At 42.4% G+C, this 22,943-nt stretch overlaps 13 non-coding genes across 13 annotated transcripts; all 13 read right to left on the reverse strand.

Moving 5' to 3' along the window:
• Positions 1–1,009: 1,009 nt before the first annotated feature.
• trnap-agg lies at positions 1,010–1,081 on the reverse strand. The gene has a single exon. It is a non-coding gene; the product is annotated as a tRNA-Pro (tRNA).
• Positions 1,082–2,285: 1,204 nt separating this feature from the next.
• On the reverse strand, positions 2,286–2,357 carry trnap-agg. Its single transcript has one exon. It is a non-coding gene; the product is annotated as a tRNA-Pro (tRNA).
• Positions 2,358–4,326: 1,969 nt separating this feature from the next.
• trnap-agg lies at positions 4,327–4,398 on the reverse strand. Its single transcript has one exon. It is a non-coding gene; the product is annotated as a tRNA-Pro (tRNA).
• A 477-nt stretch (positions 4,399–4,875) lies between these two features.
• trnap-cgg lies at positions 4,876–4,947 on the reverse strand. Its single transcript has one exon. It is a non-coding gene; the product is annotated as a tRNA-Pro (tRNA).
• A 1,500-nt stretch (positions 4,948–6,447) lies between these two features.
• On the reverse strand, positions 6,448–6,519 carry trnap-cgg. The gene has a single exon. It is a non-coding gene; the product is annotated as a tRNA-Pro (tRNA).
• Positions 6,520–8,672: 2,153 nt separating this feature from the next.
• Positions 8,673–8,744, reverse strand: trnap-cgg. Its single transcript has one exon. It is a non-coding gene; the product is annotated as a tRNA-Pro (tRNA).
• Positions 8,745–10,244: 1,500 nt separating this feature from the next.
• On the reverse strand, positions 10,245–10,316 carry trnap-cgg. The gene has a single exon. It is a non-coding gene; the product is annotated as a tRNA-Pro (tRNA).
• A 2,153-nt stretch (positions 10,317–12,469) lies between these two features.
• trnap-cgg lies at positions 12,470–12,541 on the reverse strand. The gene has a single exon. It is a non-coding gene; the product is annotated as a tRNA-Pro (tRNA).
• A 1,500-nt stretch (positions 12,542–14,041) lies between these two features.
• trnap-cgg lies at positions 14,042–14,113 on the reverse strand. Its single transcript has one exon. It is a non-coding gene; the product is annotated as a tRNA-Pro (tRNA).
• Positions 14,114–15,613: 1,500 nt separating this feature from the next.
• On the reverse strand, positions 15,614–15,685 carry trnap-cgg. Its single transcript has one exon. It is a non-coding gene; the product is annotated as a tRNA-Pro (tRNA).
• Positions 15,686–17,838: 2,153 nt separating this feature from the next.
• trnap-cgg lies at positions 17,839–17,910 on the reverse strand. Its single transcript has one exon. It is a non-coding gene; the product is annotated as a tRNA-Pro (tRNA).
• A 1,500-nt stretch (positions 17,911–19,410) lies between these two features.
• trnap-cgg lies at positions 19,411–19,482 on the reverse strand. The gene has a single exon. It is a non-coding gene; the product is annotated as a tRNA-Pro (tRNA).
• Positions 19,483–21,635: 2,153 nt separating this feature from the next.
• trnap-cgg lies at positions 21,636–21,707 on the reverse strand. The gene has a single exon. It is a non-coding gene; the product is annotated as a tRNA-Pro (tRNA).
• Positions 21,708–22,943: the final 1,236 nt, after the last annotated feature.

Consider the following 22,943-nt stretch of genomic DNA (forward strand, 5'->3'; position numbering starts at 1 on the left):
CTGCATTGTCACCCAGATGCTTCACTCCACTTTTGCTTCCTCCCAATCTTGTTAGGGGAACCCAGGGCATTCCAAGGCCAGATAGGTTGAAATGCAAATCGACTGCTGAGGGCCAAGTCTTCAGTTTTCGGATTAAATCTGAAGAGGTTAATAGTTATATTGCCTAGTTTCCACCACCTGGGTGAACTTAGTTCTAATGTGGATTTTAAATTAAGGATTTGGTTTTAAACAGAATTTACCCTTAAGGCTCGTCTGGGACTAAATCCAGGACATCCTAAGCGAGAATCATACCCCTAGTCCAGCAAGCCACGTAAAACAATGTTTTAACAATTTTCCATCAAGGAAATGCCGCTCCGGTCTGTCACTGACTTGAAAGGCAATGGTCAAGTAGTTTGGTTGCATGGGCTCTTTCCATGTCTCCACTGCCAGATTCAGCTTTCTGATTACATTGTTTGGCATGGGCTCTTTCCATGGCTCCACTGCCAGATTCAGCTTTCTGATTACATTGACCATTTGCCCTTAGAAATGGTCCGGGAATTGAAGCCGGGACCTCTCGCACCCAAAGCGAGAATCATACCCCTAGACACTCTCTTTTGCATCCCACTTGATAAATAAGCCACATCTTTCAATACATGCATCCTCTTCTAAGCAAAGTGGTCTCATCTGGGACCTCTCGCACACTAAGTAATAATCCTACCCCTAGACCAGCGAGCCACGAGAGGCATGTCCTGCTTGTTTGTTCCTCATATTTTTCTGTTGATTGCAGTTGAAGCAGGTTCTGCAAAGGGGCCAAAATACTATACTACACTTTTGCTTCCTCCTAAACCTATTATGGGATCCCAGGGCATTCAGAGGTCAGATAGGTTGAAACGCCAATCGACTGCCGAGAGCAAAGTCTTCTTCATTGCGTATTACCCATTCTTCTACTTGTTGCATGAACAAATATGCAGACTTGATTCTAATGCCAATTTTAAATTAGGAATTTGGTATTAAACAGATTTCAACATTGGGGCTCGTCCGGGATTTGAACCCGGGACCTCTCGCACCCTAAGCGAGAATCATACCCCTAGTCCAACAAGCCACGTAAAACAATGTTTTAACAATTTTCCATCAAGGAAATGCCGCTCCGGTCTGTCACTGACTTGAAAGGCAATGGTCAAGTAGTTTGGTTGTCATGGGCTCTTTCCATGGCACCAAATCCACGAGTGCCATATCCTGCTCGTTTGTTCCTTATATGTTTCCCAGTTCTTTCTGTTGGTTGCAGTGGAAGCAGGCTCTGCATTGTCACCCAGATGCTTCACTCCACTTTTGCTTCCTCCCAATCTTGTTAGGGGAACCCAGGGCATTCCAAGGCCAGATAGGTTGAAATGCAAATCGACTGCTGAGGGCCAAGTCTTCAGTTTTCGGATTAAATCTGAAGAGGTTAATAGTTATATTGCCTAGTTTCCACCACCTGGGTGAACTTAGTTCTAATGTGGATTTTAAATTAAGGATTTGGTTTTAAACAGAATTTACCCTTAAGGCTCGTCTGGGACTAAATCCAGGACATCCTAAGCGAGAATCATACCCCTAGTCCAGCAAGCCACGTAAAACAATGTTTTAACAATTTTCCATCAAGGAAATGCCGCTCCGGTCTGTCACTGACTTGAAAGGCAATGGTCAAGTAGTTTGGTTGCATGGGCTCTTTCCATGTCTCCACTGCCAGATTCAGCTTTCTGATTACATTGTTTGGCATGGGCTCTTTCCATGGCTCCACTGCCAGATTCAGCTTTCTGATTACATTGACCATTTGCCCTTAGAAATGGTCCGGGAATTGAAGCCGGGACCTCTCGCACCCAAAGCGAGAATCATACCCCTAGACACTCTCTTTTGCATCCCACTTGATAAATAAGCCACATCTTTCAATCCATGCATCCTCTTCTAAGCAAAGTGGTCTCATCTGGGACCTCTCGCACACTAAGTAATAATCCTACCCCTAGACCAGCGAGCCACGAGAGGCATGTCCTGCTTGTTTGTTCCTCATATTTTTCTGTTGATTGCAGTTGAAGCAGGTTCTGCAAAGGGGCCAAAATACTATACTACACTTTTGCTTCCTCCTAAACCTATTATGGGATCCCAGGGCATTCAGAGGTCAGATAGGTTGAAACGCCAATCGACTGCCGAGAGCAAAGTCTTCTTCATTGCGTATTACCCATTCTTCTACTTGTTGCATGAACAAATATGCAGACTTGATTCTAATGCCAATTTTAAATTAGGAATTTGGTATTAAACAGATTTCAACATTGGGGCTCGTCCGGGATTTGAACCCGGGACCTCTCGCACCCTAAGCGAGAATCATACCCCTAGTCCAACAAGCCACGTAAAACAATGTTTTAACAATTTTCCATCAAGGAAATGCCGCTCCGGTCTGTCACTGACTTGAAAGGCAATGGTCAAGTAGTTTGGTTGTCATGGGCTCTTTCCATGGCACCAAATCCACGAGTGCCATATCCTGCTCGTTTGTTCCTTATATGTTTCCCAGTTCTTTCTGTTGGTTGCAGTGGAAGCAGGCTCTGCATTGTCACCCAGATGCTTCACTCCACTTTTGCTTCCTCCCAATCTTGTTAGGGGAACCCAGGGCATTCCAAGGCCAGATAGGTTGAAATGCAAATCGACTGCTGAGGGCCAAGTCTTCAGTTTTCGGATTAAATCTGAAGAGGTTAATAGTTATATTGCCTAGTTTCCACCACCTGGGTGAACTTAGTTCTAATGTGGATTTTAAATTAAGGATTTGGTTTTAAACAGAATTTACCCTTAAGGCTCGTCTGGGACTAAATCCAGGACATCCTAAGCGAGAATCATACCCCTAGTCCAGCAAGCCACGTAAAACAATGTTTTAACAATTTTCCATCAAGGAAATGCCGCTCCGGTCTGTCACTGACTTGAAAGGCAATGGTCAAGTAGTTTGGTTGCATGGGCTCTTTCCATGTCTCCACTGCCAGATTCAGCTTTCTGATTACATTGTTTGGCATGGGCTCTTTCCATGGCTCCACTGCCAGATTCAGCTTTCTGATTACATTGACCATTTGCCCTTAGAAATGGTCCGGGAATTGAAGCCGGGACCTCTCGCACCCAAAGCGAGAATCATACCCCTAGACACTCTCTTTTGCATCCCACTTGATAAATAAGCCACATCTTTCAATCCATGCATCCTCTTCTAAGCAAAGTGGTCTCATCTGGGACCTCTCGCACACTAAGTAATAATCCTACCCCTAGACCAGCGAGCCACGAGAGGCATGTCCTGCTTGTTTGTTCCTCATATTTTTCTGTTGATTGCAGTTGAAGCAGGTTCTGCAAAGGGGCCAAAATACTATACTACACTTTTGCTTCCTCCTAAACCTATTATGGGATCCCAGGGCATTCAGAGGTCAGATAGGTTGAAACGCCAATCGACTGCCGAGAGCAAAGTCTTCTTCATTGCGTATTACCCATTCTTCTACTTGTTGCATGAACAAATATGCAGACTTGATTCTAATGCCAATTTTAAATTAAGGATTTGGTATTAAACAGAATTTACCCTTAAGGCTCGTCTGGGACTAAATCCAGGACATCCTAAGCGAGAATCATACCCCTAGTCCAACAAGCCACGTAAAACAATGTTTTAACAATTTTCCATCAAGGAAATGCCGCTCCGGTCTGTCACTGGCTTGAAAGGCAATGGTCAAGTAGTTTGGTTGCATGGGCTCTTTCCATGTCTCCACTGCCAGATTCAGCTTTCTGATTACATTGTTTGGCATGGGCTCTTTCCATGGCTCCACTGCCAGATTCAGCTTTCTGATTACATTGACCATTTGCCCTTAGAAATGGTCCGGGAATTGAAGCCGGGACCTCTCGCACCCAAAGCGAGAATCATACCCCTAGACACTCTCTTTTGCATCCCACTTGATAAATAAGCCACATCTTTCAATCCATGCATCCTCTTCTAAGCAAAGTGGTCTCATCTGGGACCTCTCGCACACTAAGTAATAATCCTACCCCTAGACCAGCGAGCCACGAGAGGCATGTCCTGCTTGTTTGTTCCTCATATTTTTCTGTTGATTGCAGTTGAAGCAGGTTCTGCAAAGGGGCCAAAATACTATACTACACTTTTGCTTCCTCCTAAACCTATTATGGGATCCCAGGGCATTCAGAGGTCAGATAGGTTGAAACGCCAATCGACTGCCGAGAGCAAAGTCTTCTTCATTGCGTATTACCCATTCTTCTACTTTTTGCATGAACAAATATGCAGACTTGATTCTAATGCCAATTTTAAATTAGGAATTTGGTATTAAACAGATTTCAACATTGGGGCTCGTCCGGGATTTGAACCCGGGACCTCTCGCACCCTAAGCGAGAATCATACCCCTAGTCCAACAAGCCACGTAAAACAATGTTTTAACAATTTTCCATCAAGGAAATGCCGCTCCGGTCTGTCACTGACTTGAAAGGCAATGGTCAAGTAGTTTGGTTGTCATGGGCTCTTTCCATGGCACCAAATCCACGAGTGCCATATCCTGCTCGTTTGTTCCTTATATGTTTCCCAGTTCTTTCTGTTGGTTGCAGTGGAAGCAGGCTCTGCATTGTCACCCAGATGCTTCACTCCACTTTTGCTTCCTCCCAATCTTGTTAGGGGAACCCAGGGCATTCCAAGGCCAGATAGGTTGAAATGCAAATCGACTGCTGAGGGCCAAGTCTTCAGTTTTCNATTTTTTGGATAAAATCAAAGAAGGTAAATGGCTTCATTGCCTATTACCCATTCTTCTACTTTTGCATGAACAAATATGCCTTGTTTCCACCACCTTAACTGTAAGGTGGACATTAAATTAGGGATTTGGCATTTACAAGACGTTGCCCTTAGGGCTCGTCCGGGATTTGAACCCGGGACCTCTCGCACCCGAAGCGAGAATCATACCCCTAGACCAACGAGCCACTTAAAATGGAGTTTTAGCAATTTTCTATCAAGGAAATGTGGCTCCGATCTGTCACTGACTTGAAAGGCAATGGTCAAGTAGTTTGTTTGGCATGGGCTATTTCCATGGCTCCACTGCCAGATTCAGCTTTCAGATTACATTGGACGACACCATACTTTGACGCAAAACATTTAACCAAAATTCGAATTTGAATATTTCAGTCAAAAGTGACAGCAGAATCGTAATGAAAAAGCTTAGTGTGTAACTGTGACTTAATCAACTCATATAAGCTTTCTAGGGAGAATCATACCCCTAGACTAACGAGCCCCGTGAAATAGAGTTTTAGCAATTTTCTATCAAGGAAATGTGGCTCCGATCTGTCACTGACTTGAAAGGCTATGGTAAAGTAGTTTGTTTGGCATGGGCTATTTCCATGGCTCCACTGCCAGATTCAGCTTTCAGATTACATTGGACGACACCATACTTTGACGCAAAACACTTTACCAAAATTCGAACTTGAATATTTCAGTCAAAAGTGACAGCAGAATCGTAATGAAAAAGCTTAGTGTGTAACTGTGACTTAATCAACTCATATAAGCTTTCTAGGGAGAATCATACCCCTAGACTAACGAGCCCCGTGAAACAGCGTTCTAGCAAATTTCTTTTAAGGAAATGCGGCTCCGATCTGTCACTTGAAGGCTGACTTGACATTGACTTGAAAAGCAATGGTCAAGTAGTTTGTTTGTCATGGGCTCTTTCCATGGCACCGAATGCACGAGTGCCATATCCTGCTCGTTTGTTCTTTATATGTTTCCCAGTTCTTTCTGTTGGTTGCAGTGGAAGCATGCTCTGCATTGTCACCCAGATGCTTCACTCTTCTTTTGCTTCCTCCCAATCTTGTTAGGGGAACCCAGGGCATTCCAAGGCCAGATAGGTTGAAATGCAAATCGACTGCTGAGGGCCAAGTCTTCAGTTTTCGGATTAAATCTGAAAAGGTTAATGGTTATATTGCCTAGTTTCCACCACCTGGGTGAACTTAGTTCTAATGTGGATTTTAAATGAAGGATTTGGTATTAACCAGAATTTACCCTTAAGGCTCGTCTGGGACTAAATCCGGGACATCCTAAGCGAGAATCATACCCCTAGACCAACGAGCCACGTAAAACAGCGTTTTAGCAAATTTCTATCAAGGAAATGCGGCTCCGATCTGTCACAGATTTGAAAGGCAATGGTCAAGTAGTTTGTTTGGCATGGGCTCTTTCCATGGCTCCATTGCCAGATTCAGCTTAAACTTGTTAGGGGATCTCAGGGCCTTCAGAAGTCAGATAGGTTGAAACGCAAATCGACTGCCAAGAGCAAAGTCTTCATTTTTTGGATAAAATCAAAGAAGGTAAATGGCTTCATTGCCTATTACCCATTCTTCTACTTTTTGCATGAACAAATATGCCTTGTTTCCACCACCTTAACTGTAAGGTGGACATTAAATTAGGGATTTGGCATTTACAAGACGTTGCCCTTAGGGCTCGTCCGGGATTTGAACCCGGGACCTCTCGCACCCGAAGCGAGAATCATACCCCTAGACCAACGAGCCACTTAAAATGGAGTTTTAGCAATTTTCTATCAAGGAAATGTGGCTCCGATCTGTCACTGACTTGAAAGGCAATGGTCAAGTAGTTTGTTTGGCATGGGCTATTTCCATGGCTCCACTGCCAGATTCAGCTTTCAGATTACATTGGACGACACCATACTTTGACGCAAAACATTTAACCAAAATTCGAATTTGAATATTTCAGTCAAAAGTGACAGCAGAATCGTAATGAAAAAGCTTAGTGTGTAACTGTGACTTAATCAACTCATATAAGCTTTCTAGGGAGAATCATACCCCTAGACTAACGAGCCCCGTGAAATAGAGTTTTAGCAATTTTCTATCAAGGAAATGTGGCTCCGATCTGTCACTGACTTGAAAGGCTATGGTAAAGTAGTTTGTTTGGCATGGGCTATTTCCATGGCTCCAATGCCAGATTCAGCTTTCAGATTACATTGGACGACACCATACTTTGACGCAAAACATTTAACCAAAATTCCAAATTTGAATATTTCAGTCAAAAGCGACAGCAGAATCGTAATGAAAAAGCTTAGTGTGTAACTGTGACTTGATCAACTCATATAAGCTTTCTAGCAAGAATCATACCCCTAGACCAACGAGCCATGTAAAATAGAGTTTTAGCAATTTTCTATCAAGGAAATGTGTCTCCGATCTGTCACTGACTTGAAAGGCAATGGTCAAGTAGAGCGTTTGCCATGGGCTCTTTCCATGGCTCCACTGCCAGATTCAGCTTTTAGATTACATTGGACGACACAATACTTTGACGCAAAACATTTAACCAAAATTCAAATTTGAATATTTCAGTCAAAAGTGACAGCAGAATCGTAATGAAAAAGCTTTGTGTGTAACTGTGACTTAATCAACTCATATAAGCTTTCTAGGGAGAATCATACCCCTAGACCAACGAGCCCCGTGAAACAGCGTTCTAGCAAATTTCTTTCAAGGAAATGCGGCTCCGATCTGTCACTTGAAGACTGACTTGACATTGACTTGAAAAGCAATGGTCAAGTAGTTTGTTTGTCATGGGCTCTTTCCATGGCACCGAATGCACGAGTGCCATATCCTGCTCGTTTGTTCTTTATATGTTTCACAGTTCTTTCTGTTGGTTGCAGTGGAAGCAGGCTCTGCATTGTCACCCACATGCTTCATTCCACTTTTGCTTCCTCCCAATCTTGTTAGGGGAACCCAGGGCATTCCAAGGCCAGATTAGTTGAAATGCAAATCGACCCTCTGAGGGCCAAGTCTTCAGTTTTCGGATTAAATCTGAAAAGGTTAATGGTTATATTGCCTAGTTTCCACCACCTGGGTGAACTTAGTTCTAATGTGGATTTTAAATGAAGGATTTGGTATTAACCAGAATTTACCCTTAAGGCTCGTCTGGGACTAAATCCGGGACATCCTAAGCGAGAATCATACCCCTAGTCCAATAAGCCACGTACAACAATGTTTTAACAATTTTACATCAAGGAAATGCTGCTCCGATCTGTCAATGACATGAAAGTCAACGGCCAAGTTGTTTGTTTTGCACGGGCTCTTTCCATGGCTTCACTGACAGATTTAGCTTTCCGATAACATTGGACAACAGGAAACATTTGACACAAAACATTATACAAAAACTCAGACTCGATTCTGTGATAGTAAAATCGTGATGAACTTGCCACACCGATGACACTCTCTTTTGCATCCCACTTGATAAATAAGCCACATCATTCAATCCATGCATCCTCTTCTAAGCAAAGTGGTCTCATCTGGGACGTCTCGCACCCTAAGTAATAATCATACCCCTAGACAAGCGAGCCACGAGAGGCATGTCCTGCTTGTTTGTTCCTCATATTTTTCTGTTGATTGCAGTTGAAGCAGGTTCTGCAAAGGGGCCAAAATCCTATACTACACTTTTGCTTCCTGCTAAACTTGTTAGGGGATCTCAGGGCCTTCAGAAGTCAGATAGGTTGAAACGCAAATCGACTGCCAAGAGCAAAGTCTTCATTTTTTGGATAAAATCAAAGAAGGTAAATGGCTTCATTGCCTATTACCCATTCTTCTACTTTTTGCATGAACAAATATGCCTTGTTTCCACCACCTTAACTGTAAGGTGGACATTAAATTAGGGATTTGGCATTTACAAGACGTTGCCCTTAGGGCTCGTCCGGGATTTGAACCCGGGACCTCTCGCACCCGAAGCGAGAATCATACCCCTAGACCAACGAGCCACTTAAAATGGAGTTTTAGCAATTTTCTATCAAGGAAATGTGGCTCCGATCTGTCACTGACTTGAAAGGCAATGGTCAAGTAGTTTGTTTGGCATGGGCTATTTCCATGGCTCCACTGCCAGATTCAGCTTTCAGATTACATTGGACGACACCATACTTTGACGCAAAACATTTAACCAAAATTCGAATTTGAATATTTCAGTCAAAAGTGACAGCAGAATCGTAATGAAAAAGCTTAGTGTGTAACTGTGACTTAATCAACTCATATAAGCTTTCTAGGGAGAATCATACCCCTAGACTAACGAGCCCCGTGAAATAGAGTTTTAGCAATTTTCTATCAAGGAAATGTGGCTCCGATCTGTCACTGACTTGAAAGGCTATGGTAAAGTAGTTTGTTTGGCATGGGCTATTTCCATGGCTCCACTGCCAGATTCAGCTTTCAGATTACATTGGACGACACCATACTTTGACGCAAAACACTTTACCAAAATTCGAACTTGAATATTTCAGTCAAAAGTGACAGCAGAATCGTAATGAAAAAGCTTAGTGTGTAACTGTGACTTAATCAACTCATATAAGCTTTCTAGGGAGAATCATACCCCTAGACTAACGAGCCCCGTGAAACAGCGTTCTAGCAAATTTCTTTTAAGGAAATGCGGCTCCGATCTGTCACTTGAAGGCTGACTTGACATTGACTTGAAAAGCAATGGTCAAGTAGTTTGTTTGTCATGGGCTCTTTCCATGGCACCGAATGCACGAGTGCCATATCCTGCTCGTTTGTTCTTTATATGTTTCCCAGTTCTTTCTGTTGGTTGCAGTGGAAGCATGCTCTGCATTGTCACCCAGATGCTTCACTCTTCTTTTGCTTCCTCCCAATCTTGTTAGGGGAACCCAGGGCATTCCAAGGCCAGATAGGTTGAAATGCAAATCGACTGCTGAGGGCCAAGTCTTCAGTTTTCGGATTAAATCTGAAAAGGTTAATGGTTATATTGCCTAGTTTCCACCACCTGGGTGAACTTAGTTCTAATGTGGATTTTAAATGAAGGATTTGGTATTAACCAGAATTTACCCTTAAGGCTCGTCTGGGACTAAATCCGGGACATCCTAAGCGAGAATCATACCCCTAGACCAACGAGCCACGTAAAACAGCGTTTTAGCAAATTTCTATCAAGGAAATGCGGCTCCGATCTGTCACAGATTTGAAAGGCAATGGTCAAGTAGTTTGTTTGGCATGGGCTCTTTCCATGGCTCCATTGCCAGATTCAGCTTAAACTTGTTAGGGGATCTCAGGGCCTTCAGAAGTCAGATAGGTTGAAACGCAAATCGACTGCCAAGAGCAAAGTCTTCATTTTTTGGATAAAATCAAAGAAGGTAAATGGCTTCATTGCCTATTACCCATTCTTCTACTTTTTGCATGAACAAATATGCCTTGTTTCCACCACCTTAACTGTAAGGTGGACATTAAATTAGGGATTTGGCATTTACAAGACGTTGCCCTTAGGGCTCGTCCGGGATTTGAACCCGGGACCTCTCGCACCCGAAGCGAGAATCATACCCCTAGACCAACGAGCCACTTAAAATGGAGTTTTAGCAATTTTCTATCAAGGAAATGTGGCTCCGATCTGTCACTGACTTGAAAGGCAATGGTCAAGTAGTTTGTTTGGCATGGGCTATTTCCATGGCTCCACTGCCAGATTCAGCTTTCAGATTACATTGGACGACACCATACTTTGACGCAAAACATTTAACCAAAATTCGAATTTGAATATTTCAGTCAAAAGTGACAGCAGAATCGTAATGAAAAAGCTTAGTGTGTAACTGTGACTTAATCAACTCATATAAGCTTTCTAGGGAGAATCATACCCCTAGACTAACGAGCCCCGTGAAATAGAGTTTTAGCAATTTTCTATCAAGGAAATGTGGCTCCGATCTGTCACTGACTTGAAAGGCTATGGTAAAGTAGTTTGTTTGGCATGGGCTATTTCCATGGCTCCAATGCCAGATTCAGCTTTCAGATTACATTGGACGACACCATACTTTGACGCAAAACATTTAACCAAAATTCCAAATTTGAATATTTCAGTCAAAAGCGACAGCAGAATCGTAATGAAAAAGCTTAGTGTGTAACTGTGACTTGATCAACTCATATAAGCTTTCTAGCAAGAATCATACCCCTAGACCAACGAGCCATGTAAAATAGAGTTTTAGCAATTTTCTATCAAGGAAATGTGTCTCCGATCTGTCACTGACTTGAAAGGCAATGGTCAAGTAGAGCGTTTGCCATGGGCTCTTTCCATGGCTCCACTGCCAGATTCAGCTTTTAGATTACATTGGACGACACAATACTTTGACGCAAAACATTTAACCAAAATTCAAATTTGAATATTTCAGTCAAAAGTGACAGCAGAATCGTAATGAAAAAGCTTTGTGTGTAACTGTGACTTAATCAACTCATATAAGCTTTCTAGGGAGAATCATACCCCTAGACCAACGAGCCCCGTGAAACAGCGTTCTAGCAAATTTCTTTCAAGGAAATGCGGCTCCGATCTGTCACTTGAAGACTGACTTGACATTGACTTGAAAAGCAATGGTCAAGTAGTTTGTTTGTCATGGGCTCTTTCCATGGCACCGAATGCACGAGTGCCATATCCTGCTCGTTTGTTCTTTATATGTTTCACAGTTCTTTCTGTTGGTTGCAGTGGAAGCAGGCTCTGCATTGTCACCCACATGCTTCATTCCACTTTTGCTTCCTCCCAATCTTGTTAGGGGAACCCAGGGCATTCCAAGGCCAGATTAGTTGAAATGCAAATCGACCCTCTGAGGGCCAAGTCTTCAGTTTTCGGATTAAATCTGAAAAGGTTAATGGTTATATTGCCTAGTTTCCACCACCTGGGTGAACTTAGTTCTAATGTGGATTTTAAATGAAGGATTTGGTATTAACCAGAATTTACCCTTAAGGCTCGTCTGGGACTAAATCCGGGACATCCTAAGCGAGAATCATACCCCTAGTCCAATAAGCCACGTACAACAATGTTTTAACAATTTTACATCAAGGAAATGCTGCTCCGATCTGTCAATGACATGAAAGTCAACGGCCAAGTTGTTTGTTTTGCACGGGCTCTTTCCATGGCTTCACTGACAGATTTAGCTTTCCGATAACATTGGACAACAGGAAACATTTGACACAAAACATTATACAAAAACTCAGACTCGATTCTGTGATAGTAAAATCGTGATGAACTTGCCACACCGATGACACTCTCTTTTGCATCCCACTTGATAAATAAGCCACATCATTCAATCCATGCATCCTCTTCTAAGCAAAGTGGTCTCATCTGGGACGTCTCGCACCCTAAGTAATAATCATACCCCTAGACAAGCGAGCCACGAGAGGCATGTCCTGCTTGTTTGTTCCTCATATTTTTCTGTTGATTGCAGTTGAAGCAGGTTCTGCAAAGGGGCCAAAATCCTATACTACACTTTTGCTTCCTGCTAAACTTGTTAGGGGATCTCAGGGCCTTCAGAAGTCAGATAGGTTGAAACGCAAATCGACTGCCAAGAGCAAAGTCTTCATTTTTTGGATAAAATCAAAGAAGGTAAATGGCTTCATTGCCTATTACCCATTCTTCTACTTTTTGCATGAACAAATATGCCTTGTTTCCACCACCTTAACTGTAAGGTGGACATTAAATTAGGGATTTGGCATTTACAAGACGTTGCCCTTAGGGCTCGTCCGGGATTTGAACCCGGGACCTCTCGCACCCGAAGCGAGAATCATACCCCTAGACCAACGAGCCACTTAAAATGGAGTTTTAGCAATTTTCTATCAAGGAAATGTGGCTCCGATCTGTCACTGACTTGAAAGGCAATGGTCAAGTAGTTTGTTTGGCATGGGCTATTTCCATGGCTCCACTGCCAGATTCAGCTTTCAGATTACATTGGACGACACCATACTTTGACGCAAAACATTTAACCAAAATTCGAATTTGAATATTTCAGTCAAAAGTGACAGCAGAATCGTAATGAAAAAGCTTAGTGTGTAACTGTGACTTAATCAACTCATATAAGCTTTCTAGGGAGAATCATACCCCTAGACTAACGAGCCCCGTGAAATAGAGTTTTAGCAATTTTCTATCAAGGAAATGTGGCTCCGATCTGTCACTGACTTGAAAGGCTATGGTAAAGTAGTTTGTTTGGCATGGGCTATTTCCATGGCTCCACTGCCAGATTCAGCTTTCAGATTACATTGGACGACACCATACTTTGACGCAAAACACTTTACCAAAATTCGAACTTGAATATTTCAGTCAAAAGTGACAGCAGAATCGTAATGAAAAAGCTTAGTGTGTAACTGTGACTTAATCAACTCATATAAGCTTTCTAGGGAGAATCATACCCCTAGACTAACGAGCCCCGTGAAACAGCGTTCTAGCAAATTTCTTTTAAGGAAATGCGGCTCCGATCTGTCACTTGAAGGCTGACTTGACATTGACTTGAAAAGCAATGGTCAAGTAGTTTGTTTGTCATGGGCTCTTTCCATGGCACCGAATGCACGAGTGCCATATCCTGCTCGTTTGTTCTTTATATGTTTCCCAGTTCTTTCTGTTGGTTGCAGTGGAAGCATGCTCTGCATTGTCACCCAGATGCTTCACTCTTCTTTTGCTTCCTCCCAATCTTGTTAGGGGAACCCAGGGCATTCCAAGGCCAGATAGGTTGAAATGCAAATCGACTGCTGAGGGCCAAGTCTTCAGTTTTCGGATTAAATCTGAAAAGGTTAATGGTTATATTGCCTAGTTTCCACCACCTGGGTGAACTTAGTTCTAATGTGGATTTTAAATGAAGGATTTGGTATTAACCAGAATTTACCCTTAAGGCTCGTCTGGGACTAAATCCGGGACATCCTAAGCGAGAATCATACCCCTAGACCAACGAGCCACGTAAAACAGCGTTTTAGCAAATTTCTATCAAGGAAATGCGGCTCCGATCTGTCACAGATTTGAAAGGCAATGGTCAAGTAGTTTGTTTGGCATGGGCTCTTTCCATGGCTCCATTGCCAGATTCAGCTTAAACTTGTTAGGGGATCTCAGGGCCTTCAGAAGTCAGATAGGTTGAAACGCAAATCGACTGCCAAGAGCAAAGTCTTCATTTTTTGGATAAAATCAAAGAAGGTAAATGGCTTCATTGCCTATTACCCATTCTTCTACTTTTTGCATGAACAAATATGCCTTGTTTCCACCACCTTAACTGTAAGGTGGACATTAAATTAGGGATTTGGCATTTACAAGACGTTGCCCTTAGGGCTCGTCCGGGATTTGAACCCGGGACCTCTCGCACCCGAAGCGAGAATCATACCCCTAGACCAACGAGCCACTTAAAATGGAGTTTTAGCAATTTTCTATCAAGGAAATGTGGCTCCGATCTGTCACTGACTTGAAAGGCAATGGTCAAGTAGTTTGTTTGGCATGGGCTATTTCCATGGCTCCACTGCCAGATTCAGCTTTCAGATTACATTGGACGACACCATACTTTGACGCAAAACATTTAACCAAAATTCGAATTTGAATATTTCAGTCAAAAGTGACAGCAGAATCGTAATGAAAAAGCTTAGTGTGTAACTGTGACTTAATCAACTCATATAAGCTTTCTAGGGAGAATCATACCCCTAGACTAACGAGCCCCGTGAAATAGAGTTTTAGCAATTTTCTATCAAGGAAATGTGGCTCCGATCTGTCACTGACTTGAAAGGCTATGGTAAAGTAGTTTGTTTGGCATGGGCTATTTCCATGGCTCCACTGCCAGATTCAGCTTTCAGATTACATTGGACGACACCATACTTTGACGCAAAACACTTTACCAAAATTCGAACTTGAATATTTCAGTCAAAAGTGACAGCAGAATCGTAATGAAAAAGCTTAGTGTGTAACTGTGACTTAATCAACTCATATAAGCTTTCTAGGGAGAATCATACCCCTAGACTAACGAGCCCCGTGAAACAGCGTTCTAGCAAATTTCTTTTAAGGAAATGCGGCTCCGATCTGTCACTTGAAGGCTGACTTGACATTGACTTGAAAAGCAATGGTCAAGTAGTTTGTTTGTCATGGGCTCTTTCCATGGCACCGAATGCACGAGTGCCATATCCTGCTCGTTTGTTCTTTATATGTTTCCCAGTTCTTTCTGTTGGTTGCAGTGGAAGCATGCTCTGCATTGTCACCCAGATGCTTCACTCTTCTTTTGCTTCCTCCCAATCTTGTTAGGGGAACCCAGGGCATTCCAAGGCCAGATAGGTTGAAATGCAAATCGACTGCTGAGGGCCAAGTCTTCAGTTTTAGGATTAAATCTGAAAAGGTTAATGGTTATATTGCCTAGTTTCCACCACCTGGGTGAACTTAGTTCTAATGTGGATTTTAAATGAAGGATTTGGTATTAACCAGAATTTACCCTTAAGGCTCGTCTGGGACTAAATCCGGGACATCCTAAGCGAGAATCAAACCCCTAGACCAACGAGCCACGTAAAACAGCGTTTTAGCAAATTTCTATCAAGGAAATGCGGCTCCGATCTGTCACAGATTTGAAAGGCAATGGTCAAGTAGTTTGTTTGGCATGGGCTCTTTCCATGGCTCCATTGCCAGATTCAGCTTAAACTTGTTAGGGGATCTCAGGGCCTTCAGAAGTCAGATAGGTTGAAACGCAAATCGACTGCCAAGAGCAAAGTCTTCATTTTTTGGATAAAATCAAAGAAGGTAAATGGCTTCATTGCCTATTACCCATTCTTCTACTTTTTGCATGAACAAATATGCCTTGTTTCCACCACCTTAACTGTAAGGTGGACATTAAATTAGGGATTTGGCATTTACAAGACGTTGCCCTTAGGGCTCGTCCGGGATTTGAACCCGGGACCTCTCGCACCCGAAGCGAGAATCATACCCCTAGACCAACGAGCCACTTAAAATGGAGTTTTAGCAATTTTCTATCAAGGAAATGTGGCTCCGATCTGTCACTGACTTGAAAGGCAATGGTCAAGTAGTTTGTTTGGCATGGGCTATTTCCATGGCTCCACTGCCAGATTCAGCTTTCAGATTACATTGGACGACACCATACTTTGACGCAAAACATTTAACCAAAATTCGAATTTGAATATTTCAGTCAAAAGTGACAGCAGAATCGTAATGAAAAAGCTTAGTGTGTAACTGTGACTTAATCAACTCATATAAGCTTTCTAGGGAGAATCATACCCCTAGACTAACGAGCCCCGTGAAATAGAGTTTTAGCAATTTTCTATCAAGGAAATGTGGCTCCGATCTGTCACTGACTTGAAAGGCTATGGTAAAGTAGTTTGTTTGGCATGGGCTATTTCCATGGCTCCAATGCCAGATTCAGCTTTCAGATTACATTGGACGACACCATACTTTGACGCAAAACATTTAACCAAAATTCCAAATTTGAATATTTCAGTCAAAAGCGACAGCAGAATCGTAATGAAAAAGCTTAGTGTGTAACTGTGACTTGATCAACTCATATAAGCTTTCTAGCAAGAATCATACCCCTAGACCAACGAGCCATGTAAAATAGAGTTTTAGCAATTTTCTATCAAGGAAATGTGTCTCCGATCTGTCACTGACTTGAAAGGCAATGGTCAAGTAGAGCGTTTGCCATGGGCTCTTTCCATGGCTCCACTGCCAGATTCAGCTTTTAGATTACATTGGACGACACAATACTTTGACGCAAAACATTTAACCAAAATTCAAATTTGAATATTTCAGTCAAAAGTGACAGCAGAATCGTAATGAAAAAGCTTTGTGTGTAACTGTGACTTAATCAACTCATATAAGCTTTCTAGGGAGAATCATACCCCTAGACCAACGAGCCCCGTGAAACAGCGTTCTAGCAAATTTCTTTCAAGGAAATGCGGCTCCGATCTGTCACTTGAAGACTGACTTGACATTGACTTGAAAAGCAATGGTCAAGTAGTTTGTTTGTCATGGGCTCTTTCCATGGCACCGAATGCACGAGTGCCATATCCTGCTCGTTTGTTCTTTATATGTTTCACAGTTCTTTCTGTTGGTTGCAGTGGAAGCAGGCTCTGCATTGTCACCCACATGCTTCATTCCACTTTTGCTTCCTCCCAATCTTGTTAGGGGAACCCAGGGCATTCCAAGGCCAGATTAGTTGAAATGCAAATCGACCCTCTGAGGGCCAAGTCTTCAGTTTTCGGATTAAATCTGAAAAGGTTAATGGTTATATTGCCTAGTTTCCACCACCTGGGTGAACTTAGTTCTAATGTGGATTTTAAATGAAGGATTTGGTATTAACCAGAATTTACCCTTAAGGCTCGTCTGGGACTAAATCCGGGACATCCTAAGCGAGAATCATACCCCTAGTCCAATAAGCCACGTACAACAATGTTTTAACAATTTTACATCAAGGAAATGCTGCTCCGATCTGTCAATGACATGAAAGTCAACGGCCAAGTTGTTTGTTTTGCACGGGCTCTTTCCATGGCTTCACTGACAGATTTAGCTTTCCGATAACATTGGACAACAGGAAACATTTGACACAAAACATTATACAAAAACTCAGACTCGATTCTGTGATAGTAAAATCGTGATGAACTTGCCACACCGATGACACTCTCTTTTGCATCCCACTTGATAAATAAGCCACATCATTCAATCCATGCATCCTCTTCTAAGCAAAGTGGTCTCATCTGGGACGTCTCGCACCCTAAGTAATAATCATACCCCTAGACAAGCGAGCCACGAGAGGCATGTCCTGCTTGTTTGTTCCTCATATTTTTCTGTTGATTGCAGTTGAAGCAGGTTCTGCAAAGGGGCCAAAATCCTATACTACACTTTTGCTTCCTGCTAAACTTGTTAGGGGATCTCAGGGCCTTCAGAAGTCAGATAGGTTGAAACGCAAATCGACTGCCAAGAGCAAAGTCTTCATTTTTTGGATAAAATCAAAGAAGGTAAATGGCTTCATTGCCTATTACCCATTCTTCTACTTTTTGCATGAACAAATATGCCTTGTTTCCACCACCTTAACTGTAAGGTGGACATTAAATTAGGGATTTGGCATTTACAAGACGTTGCCCTTAGGGCTCGTCCGGGATTTGAACCCGGGACCTCTCGCACCCGAAGCGAGAATCATACCCCTAGACCAACGAGCCACTTAAAATGGAGTTTTAGCAATTTTCTATCAAGGAAATGTGGCTCCGATCTGTCACTGACTTGAAAGGCAATGGTCAAGTAGTTTGTTTGGCATGGGCTATTTCCATGGCTCCACTGCCAGATTCAGCTTTCAGATTACATTGGACGACACCATACTTTGACGCAAAACATTTAACCAAAATTCGAATTTGAATATTTGAGTCAAAAGTGACAGCAGAATCGTAATGAAAAAGCTTAGTGTGTAACTGTGACTTAATCAACTCATATAAGCTTTCTAGGGAGAATCATACCCCTAGACTAACGAGCCCCGTGAAATAGAGTTTTAGCAATTTTCTATCAAGGAAATGTGGCTCCGATCTGTCACTGACTTGAAAGGCTATGGTAAAGTAGTTTGTTTGGCATGGGCTATTTCCATGGCTCCACTGCCAGATTCAGCTTTCAGATTACATTGGACGACACCATACTTTGACGCAAAACACTTTACCAAAATTCGAACTTGAATATTTCAGTCAAAAGTGACAGCAGAATCGTAATGAAAAAGCTTAGTGTGTAACTGTGACTTAATCAACTCATATAAGCTTTCTAGGGAGAATCATACCCCTAGACTAACGAGCCCCGTGAAACAGCGTTCTAGCAAATTTCTTTTAAGGAAATGCGGCTCCGATCTGTCACTTGAAGGCTGACTTGACATTGACTTGAAAAGCAATGGTCAAGTAGTTTGTTTGTCATGGGCTCTTTCCATGGCACCGAATGCACGAGTGCCATATCCTGCTCGTTTGTTCTTTATATGTTTCCCAGTTCTTTCTGTTGGTTGCAGTGGAAGCATGCTCTGCATTGTCACCCAGATGCTTCACTCTTCTTTTGCTTCCTCCCAATCTTGTTAGGGGAACCCAGGGCATTCCAAGGCCAGATAGGTTGAAATGCAAATCGACTGCTGAGGGCCAAGTCTTCAGTTTTAGGATTAAATCTGAAAAGGTTAATGGTTATATTGCCTAGTTTCCACCACCTGGGTGAACTTAGTTCTAATGTGGATTTTAAATGAAGGATTTGGTATTAACCAGAATTTACCCTTAAGGCTCGTCTGGGACTAAATCCGGGACATCCTAAGCGAGAATCAAACCCCTAGACCAACGAGCCACGTAAAACAGCGTTTTAGCAAATTTCTATCAAGGAAATGCGGCTCCGATCTGTCACAGATTTGAAAGGCAATGGTCAAGTAGTTTGTTTGGCATGGGCTCTTTCCATGGCTCCATTGCCAGATTCAGCTTAAACTTGTTAGGGGATCTCAGGGCCTTCAGAAGTCAGATAGGTTGAAACGCAAATCGACTGCCAAGAGCAAAGTCTTCATTTTTTGGATAAAATCAAAGAAGGTAAATGGCTTCATTGCCTATTACCCATTCTTCTACTTTTTGCATGAACAAATATGCCTTGTTTCCACCACCTTAACTGTAAGGTGGACATTAAATTAGGGATTTGGCATTTACAAGACGTTGCCCTTAGGGCTCGTCCGGGATTTGAACCCGGGACCTCTCGCACCCGAAGCGAGAATCATACCCCTAGACCAACGAGCCACTTAAAATGGAGTTTTAGCAATTTTCTATCAAGGAAATGTGGCTCCGATCTGTCACTGACTTGAAAGGCAATGGTCAAGTAGTTTGTTTGGCATGGGCTATTTCCATGGCTCCACTGCCAGATTCAGCTTTCAGATTACATTGGACGACACCATACTTTGACGCAAAACATTTAACCAAAATTCGAATTTGAATATTTCAGTCAAAAGTGACAGCAGAATCGTAATGAAAAAGCTTAGTGTGTAACTGTGACTTAATCAACTCATATAAGCTTTCTAGGGAGAATCATACCCCTAGACTAACGAGCCCCGTGAAATAGAGTTTTAGCAATTTTCTATCAAGGAAATGTGGCTCCGATCTGTCACTGACTTGAAAGGCTATGGTAAAGTAGTTTGTTTGGCATGGGCTATTTCCATGGCTCCAATGCCAGATTCAGCTTTCAGATTACATTGGACGACACCATACTTTGACGCAAAACATTTAACCAAAATTCCAAATTTGAATATTTCAGTCAAAAGCGACAGCAGAATCGTAATGAAAAAGCTTAGTGTGTAACTGTGACTTGATCAACTCATATAAGCTTTCTAGCAAGAATCATACCCCTAGACCAACGAGCCATGTAAAATAGAGTTTTAGCAATTTTCTATCAAGGAAATGTGTCTCCGATCTGTCACTGACTTGAAAGGCAATGGTCAAGTAGAGCGTTTGCCATGGGCTCTTTCCATGGCTCCACTGCCAGATTCAGCTTTTAGATTACATTGGACGACACAATACTTTGACGCAAAACATTTAACCAAAATTCAAATTTGAATATTTCAGTCAAAAGTGACAGCAGAATCGTAATGAAAAAGCTTTGTGTGTAACTGTGACTTAATCAACTCATATAAGCTTTCTAGGGAGAATCATACCCCTAGACCAACGAGCCCCGTGAAACAGCGTTCTAGCAAATTTCTTTCAAGGAAATGCGGCTCCGATCTGTCACTTGAAGACTGACTTGACATTGACTTGAAAAGCAATGGTCAAGTAGTTTGTTTGTCATGGGCTCTTTCCATGGCACCGAATGCACGAGTGCCATATCCTGCTCGTTTGTTCTTTATATGTTTCACAGTTCTTTCTGTTGGTTGCAGTGGAAGCAGGCTCTGCATTGTCACCCACATGCTTCATTCCACTTTTGCTTCCTCCCAATCTTGTTAGGGGAACCCAGGGCATTCCAAGGCCAGATTAGTTGAAATGCAAATCGACCCTCTGAGGGCCAAGTCTTCAGTTTTCGGATTAAATCTGAAAAGGTTAATGGTTATATTGCCTAGTTTCCACCACCTGGGTGAACTTAGTTCTAATGTGGATTTTAAATGAAGGATTTGGTATTAACCAGAATTTACCCTTAAGGCTCGTCTGGGACTAAATCCGGGACATCCTAAGCGAGAATCATACCCCTAGTCCAATAAGCCACGTACAACAATGTTTTAACAATTTTACATCAAGGAAATGCTGCTCCGATCTGTCAATGACATGAAAGTCAACGGCCAAGTTGTTTGTTTTGCACGGGCTCTTTCCATGGCTTCACTGACAGATTTAGCTTTCCGATAACATTGGACAACAGGAAACATTTGACACAAAACATTATACAAAAACTCAGACTCGATTCTGTGATAGTAAAATCGTGATGAACTTGCCACACCGATGACACTCTCTTTTGCATCCCACTTGATAAATAAGCCACATCATTCAATCCATGCATCCTCTTCTAAGCAAAGTGGTCTCATCTGGGACGTCTCGCACCCTAAGTAATAATCATACCCCTAGACAAGCGAGCCACGAGAGGCATGTCCTGCTTGTTTGTTCCTCATATTTTTCTGTTGATTGCAGTTGAAGCAGGTTCTGCAAAGGGGCCAAAATCCTATACTACACTTTTGCTTCCTGCTAAACTTGTTAGGGGATCTCAGGGCCTTCAGAAGTCAGATAGGTTGAAACGCAAATCGACTGCCAAGAGCAAAGTCTTCATTTTTTGGATAAAATCAAAGAAGGTAAATGGCTTCATTGCCTATTACCCATTCTTCTACTTTTTGCATGAACAAATATGCCTTGTTTCCACCACCTTAACTGTAAGGTGGACATTAAATTAGGGATTTGGCATTTACAAGACGTTGCCCTTAGGGCTCGTCCGGGATTTGAACCCGGGACCTCTCGCACCCGAAGCGAGAATCATACCCCTAGACCAACGAGCCACTTAAAATGGAGTTTTAGCAATTTTCTATCAAGGAAATGTGGCTCCGATCTGTCACTGACTTGAAAGGCAATGGTCAAGTAGTTTGTTTGGCATGGGCTATTTCCATGGCTCCACTGCCAGATTCAGCTTTCAGATTACATTGGACGACACCATACTTTGACGCAAAACATTTAACCAAAATTCGAATTTGAATATTTCAGTCAAAAGTGACAGCAGAATCGTAATGAAAAAGCTTAGTGTGTAACTGTGACTTAATCAACTCATATAAGCTTTCTAGGGAGAATCATACCCCTAGACTAACGAGCCCCGTGAAATAGAGTTTTAGCAATTTTCTATCAAGGAAATGTGGCTCCGATCTGTCACTGACTTGAAAGGCTATGGTAAAGTAGTTTGTTTGGCATGGGCTATTTCCATGGCTCCACTGCCAGATTCAGCTTTCAGATTACATTGGACGACACCATACTTTGACGCAAAACACTTTACCAAAATTCGAACTTGAATATTTCAGTCAAAAGTGACAGCAGAATCGTAATGAAAAAGCTTAGTGTGTAACTGTGACTTAATCAACTCATATAAGCTTTCTAGGGAGAATCATACCCCTAGACTAACGAGCCCCGTGAAACAGCGTTCTAGCAAATTTCTTTTAAGGAAATGCGGCTCCGATCTGTCACTTGAAGGCTGACTTGACATTGACTTGAAAAGCAATGGTCAAGTAGTTTGTTTGTCATGGGCTCTTTCCATGGCACCGAATGCACGAGTGCCATATCCTGCTCGTTTGTTCTTTATATGTTTCCCAGTTCTTTCTGTTGGTTGCAGTGGAAGCATGCTCTGCATTGTCACCCAGATGCTTCACTCTACTTTTGCTTCCTCCCAATCTTGTTAGGGGAACCCAGGGCATTCCAAGGCCAGATAGGTTGAAATGCAAATCGACTGCTGAGGGCCAAGTCTTCAGTTTTCGGATTAAATCTGAAAAGGTTAATGGTTATATTGCCTAGTTTCCACCACCTGGGTGAACTTAGTTCTAATGTGGATTTTAAATGAAGGATTTGGTATTAACCAGAATTTACCCTTAAGGCTCGTCTGGGACTAAATCCGGGACATCCTAAGCGAGAATCATACCCCTAGACCAACGAGCCACGTAAAACAGCGTTTTAGCAAATTTCTATCAAGGAAATGCGGCTCCGATCTGTCACAGATTGAAAGGCAATGGTCAAGTAGTTTGTTTGGCATGGGC

The sequence above is a fragment of the Sander lucioperca genome, chromosome 8 (assembly GCF_008315115.2).
Source record: "Sander lucioperca isolate FBNREF2018 chromosome 8, SLUC_FBN_1.2, whole genome shotgun sequence".
Classification (NCBI taxonomy): Eukaryota; Metazoa; Chordata; class Actinopteri; order Perciformes; family Percidae; genus Sander; species Sander lucioperca.